Raw genomic sequence first — 6,192 nt, forward strand, 5'->3', positions numbered from 1 at the left:
TTACCTGATGCTGATGGCTGTTGAACCTGCAGTTAAGTCCCTAAATTTGGAGGAGCTTGTTACGGACTTTTCCAAGTTAAGGAACTCACGCTACCCCTCAATAAAGATGGGTCGATAATTTTGGCTTTGGTACGGTACCACAATTTAATACCGGTATATCGGTATTAAATTGATACCATACGGGGTCTAAATTTTGGCTTGAGTATTGCGCGTAATTTTACTCATTCTTGCAGGTTTCACATTTACTAAGCGGGAAATAACAACAAATGTTTATTAGTAAATTAATCAACACAGATTATCACATCAAATCAGTAATTGGTTACCACTTATAGTACACTTGAACCCATAGTGTACTACAAGTGGTACATTTTTTAAATACAGGGATAGTATATTAAAAGCACATTTTAGTTCATATTTCATGGTGTTTCAAAGTAGCACAGTTGAGTACACTTACATGTTCTTAAGATTATCTTAAGAAGTACTAAAGAGGAATTTTTAGTATATTAAGTACAAAATTAATGCGCAAAAATAAAGTACTTCTTTGGACAACTGATGGAAATCACTTGCCCACGTCTGTTTAAATCTTGCCAATTTGAACATCCAAGCGATTTTATCATTCAGTAGTAACGTACTTGGGATCTCTTTGAGAGATGGTTTCTTTGCGCTTATACAACAAACAACGCACACACAAGCCACCGGTATAGAGCTTGTACATTCCAAATTGAGTCGTTTTTCCCTTAAACGGTCAAATACACACAAAATTGTCAAAATGTCCGTCTTAGTGAGTATTCACATAAACAGTCAGTTATGTCTTACGTGAATTTAAAAAGTTTAATAGTATGCATCATCGCATGTGTAATAGTAGCCTATATCAAATCTGTGAAGCCAAAAATACATGCTGCTGTCTGTCACTAAATAACTTTAAATTAATTGTAAGGATTTACCTATTTAATCAAGCATTCTGCGTTAGTTCAGGCAGGCCTCGTAGTCAAGCTCTGCTATCAGCTGATTCGCAAATTCCAACCCCACCCATATCATCTGATCTGATTACTTAAAGGCGGGTTATCACACACAGTTTCTGCCAATCTCATGTTAATCTTGAGTACATATAGAGTAACAATGCATCCTTCATATCTCCGAAAAGTCTTTAGTTTTGTCATATTTATAAAAGATAGATACGCTAAACCCAGTCTTTCCAGAAAAAGCCGAGATCCTAGAGGCGTGTCTGCCGTCAGTGCCGTGGGCGGAGCTAAAGAGTCACGATGTCTGCTAGCTGTGACATCATTATAAATAAAAAGGGAACAAAAGCGTTCATGTTGTTTACATTATATGCACTTGCGCACCGATTGCCAACAAAACACAGACATCTGATGCAGTTTTACTCACCACCCGCGATCTGCAAATCCAGCACCGAACTGGGACTTGTTTACAAACTATTCATCACCGAAATCCCAGGAACAAACAAACATACGTGCTCAACTCTGTTGCTGCCCTGGAAAAACAAACTTCATCCACTGTTCCCTTAACGCTGGGTTCTTTGGGAAGCTGAAAAAGGAAATCTTTCCCTCACAACCAAAAAACACACTCCTTCAGTGACAGGAGCTGTGTCTCATTTCGGAGGCTGCGTCCTCCGGAGGTCACATTTGAAGGCTGAATACTTCATCAAGGATGTCATATTTAAGAAAAGTAACCGTAATAAAATTGACAGATATTTATTGTGAGGTGTAAAATACTGTAATTTCTTTCTTACGTTGCAATCTAATGGTTATTTTTCTTAAATGAGACTGTCTCGATGATGTATGCAGTCTTCAAAGGGAGCAGCCCCTGAATTGGGACACAGCCATTGTTGAAGAATCTCTCGGCTTCCGTATCCCGAACGAAGCGTGTTGATGGGCGGCTCTTGCTCTTGCTCTGGGTGATGTGTGTGCGCACGCTTATCAGGGAGAAGTGCCCGTACAAGGAATTCCGCCCTTTATTACGTGATAAAGGGCCATACTAGAAAAAACTCTCCGAATCCTGTACCGAAACCGGAAGTAGTCATTTGGCACAGAAATACTCTGTCATACATCCAACTCGTGTTTTTAAACTTTGGCCATGTTTAGCATGAGAATCCAACTCTTAAACCGTGTAAATAAGTCAGAATGCATTAATTAAATGATTAGCTATTTCCCCACAAAAGCTGTTTAATCATCATAGTGAAGCCTCTGATCCATTGACATCCATTCAAAAAACAGCCTCTGGTCTCCTTCCCTGCGAACCGCTGGGGGCGGGGTGTTAGCATTAGCCGTTACGCTTTTTTGGCTGAAGGTTGCAGACTTGCCTTCCAGTGGCTTTGCTATAGATATAGGGACTTTGATCACACGCTGTGCCACTGCTTGTATATAGAAATATCAATACCACGTGATTGATTGACGTTTTGAAGCTTCGAATGTCATGCAGTATCGGAAGATCAGGAAAATTGGCGCTTCGCGAGCCGCCGCATAAAAAGGAAATGCATTTAATTGTTTTGCTTTTTTAACAGAATATAAGGGTTAATGTTTATTCAGACTGCGGATGTTTTGTTTGGTCACACGCTTTTTCAAACCGTATAACTGCTGCAGTGATTTGTTAGATAAGGTGGAGAAAACAAGTCTGACCACAGATATTGCTAATGCGCATTAAAGTCGGCATGAAATCAAAATTGACCGTTTACTTTGTTTGTGCATATTACTAGTCTTGGTGAACAATTAATCCGTGCAAGTTAATACACAGAAAAAAATCAATTTAATCAAAATCTGAAAAGTTACTTCCAGTCTGGAATAGAGTACCTCAGGGATGACGTGTTTTTGTAGGCCAACCCGGAAGTTAGCGGTGCACGGGTTCCCTCGATCGAAAGCCTATGCATTTTTCCCATAGACTTTTGGAAAATTGCAAAGAATAAGCTCTGTGTTTAACAAAGGGTTATGACACTTACACGTTTTGTCTATCAAGATAATCTTTACAAGTTAACACAACATTTTGAAGCCTAACTAAAGTCATCAGATATAAAAAGCTAACAGTAGGCTATAAACGGACTACAGCACACCATGGTCGCGGATCAACGTCACCACCACCAAGCTTCCTCAAACTTTACTTAAAAAACAACTTTATTTAAAAACATGCTCTCTGATTATGATCTGCGCTGTGTATGAATACTTATCCACTTCTTCATGAGAAATTCTGTCCAATTGTCCTGTTTGTCATGATGACGTCTAAAGTCCCCGCCAAAGGAAGTAGTCCCTTTTAGCAATTTGTTAGCAACCGCCGTTTTTAAGACACAATAAAGGTTTAAAAAAATCACAAGCGGGTTATAACTGGTGTGTTTTATGTCATAGATAAAAACGTGAAAATATTTAGAGGCTTTGTTAAGCACAGACCTTATTTCAGGCGATTTAGCAAAAACCCATTGACTTCGAGGCGATGGAACCGGAAGTCCTAAAATGCTAACTCGCTTCCGGGTTTTGCCTACAAAAACACGTCATCCCTGAGGTACTCTATGGCGTTCCTTCTCTGATGGCGTCAGTTTGACGGCTTGGGTTGAAAACGCGCAAACCACTCCCCTCCAACCGTTAGTCTGCTATGAGCCAGAGATGGAGAGGAGGAGCGCTAAAGTAAGACCCTGCCCTCTGTTCAATATTCTGTTTTACTTGGAAATACGTCACAACACTGGAGAAAAGTCGTTTGCAACTTCCGGTTCACAGGGACTTTAAGTCAAGTCACTTTTATTTATGTAGAGCTTTTTACCATGCAGATTGTGTCAAAACAGTGTTAACATGAAAACACTGGCTGCACAGCAGCTCTAGAATAAATGCATGTCATTTAAGTAATTTAAGTAAGTTCATTTTGTTAAAAGCTTCAAGTTAAGAAGTGTTTTTCGGCAAAATTTGATGAAAGCCTCAAACGCTTCAGAAAGCCTTGGCTCCCATCACTAATTTTAAGGGCTTATTGATGCAGCTGCACTTCCTTAGACCGCTCGGGCCGAGATTGAGTTAGGGGTCTTTACACGCTCTCGTGGCCATATGTAATTCATGAAATAAAGTGTTCATACTGCTGTGAGGACCGACAGTCGGTTGCACGCTGTGGGGTTTTGGAAGCGACATCTACATATACGTGAGATTCACTATCAATGCATGGATTGACATAACATTGCAAGGGACAGAGATATGCCAAGTAGTAATGCATTAATGTTAACTCGAACTAATAGTAGGCCTATAATAGAATATTAGTTTCAGAAGCTGATTCTTGTTCAATAGTGAGGGTGTCTAATGCAGACACTAAATTCTGGATTCCAGAACGGGGCTTGACATTCATGTCTAAACCTTTTCTTTTAATCTACGAATCATCAAACAAAGTCTTGTTTGTTTTAGAAGGGTGTTTAGTTTTGCATAGAGGAGTAAAATACAAGCATATAACAGTAGTGCTACATATTAAGTTTATGCAGCAGCAGCAAGCCTTTTACATAAAATTACTGTGACTAAGCATAGTGGACATGAGATGTTTGGTGATGGGCTTTCTCATAGACATTTACCAGGGCTCAAATATTTTCAATGCCTTTTCCAATGGGCTGATATTTTCATTTAACCATGTGTTTCGGGCTGGTTTCAGCTGAATGAGTGTTAGACGCATGCTATCATCTTTCCAAATGACCTCCACATTTACAAATAGGGATATAAAGGGTTTGTTATGATTTTGTGTTTTAATGATCAGTGGTTTGTTAGTGTATAGCAATGAGCTGCTATCCGTGCCTGCTAACATCTTGTCAACCGCTCTGTTGTATTGAATCCCATATGATAGCTGTATTCTGTGGGGTAAACACTAGTCTAGAAACATTGTTCTTTGCAACAATGAGGAAACAGTTCATATTAATAAGAGACTCTCTTCAGTCCAGATTACAAACAGATTTGAAGTTGCCTTATTAGTTCAGTCATGGTTAAATCCGTATATTTCAGGCTGCTCACATTCCATGCTAAACAACCAATTGCTGATTCTCTGTCTCTGTTTGAATTTCAGAAATTCCTCCTGTGGCCAGAGGCAGTGCCATCAGCTGGTCTGCCCCCCTTTCAGCCAAACTGTACTAGTCTAGATATGACCCTTCAATATTATTTGCACTCTGCAGCTCACTACATGCGTAGTCATCTAGCCAAATCTACATTTTAAAAAATGTATGTCTGCTTGGTCTCACTTCAGTTCTTCTGTGCCACTTTCTCCATAGCTGTACTGCCTTCAATCAAAAGTATGGTCACCTGTGCTGCCTGGATCCATCCACCATCAGCGTACTAGAAAATCCATCTATTTGTTTCCTGCTAACGGGCTTTAAAGAGAGAAACCTCAAGTCAATGATCAGCGTTTCCCTTTTGCTCACGGTTTTCTCAGAGGTGGCGAGTTTTCCACACACACAGATTCTTTTAATCTGTCACATGACCTCACAATTTCTGATGTATCAAATTATTTGCACCACTTCATATTTCTAAAGCACTCTAAAACTGATAGGAACAAGAAAGGAATAGTTGTTTTAATCTCTGAATCTAACTCTGCTTTTATCCACTGTCATCTATGTTGGGCTACCTGAGGAGCCGTCCACAAGCTGGTCAGCAGGACACATTATTTGCCACGGAGGAGGGAAAGCCCATGTCCAGGGCCCGGTTTGCCTCCCAATCTACGCCCTCTCTGCAATGCTACCAGCTTCCCCAGAGCTTCCTTCATTCACTGTGCTATGTGCTGCTGCAACTGCAGCTTCCTCCACTCCTGTCTCTACATTGAAGGCCATGGGGCGATGGTCTTCAGCTGCTTATGAACGTTACCTCCAGCCAACACTCGAGTCATCCTTGAGAAAAGCAATGAGTGCTGCTCCCTGATCCATGGCTTGAAAATAAATATCATGGCTTCAATAGCTGTTGGGCTTATTTACATTTAAATACTATAAATTTGACCGCAGATGCGTGTGCTTGGTGCGTGTCCACTGGCACGGAGCAGAGCGAGTATTTTCAATTGATGTCTTTGAGTTGAACGTGAAGTTCGGAAAAGCTGAAGCAAATTACATTCACAGGATTCACTGCACAGGGTATGAGAGAGCTGTGAGTAATGCGTGCTTTGTTTGATGCTTAGACTTGCTGTTGTGGTCTCACCTGCCAGTAGGCCTAATTTCCGTTCAAATGCTCTACGAAGGCATCATTT

Source organism: Ctenopharyngodon idella, chromosome 9 (genome assembly GCF_019924925.1).
Source record: "Ctenopharyngodon idella isolate HZGC_01 chromosome 9, HZGC01, whole genome shotgun sequence".
Lineage (NCBI taxonomy): Eukaryota > Metazoa > Chordata > Actinopteri > Cypriniformes > Xenocyprididae > Ctenopharyngodon > Ctenopharyngodon idella.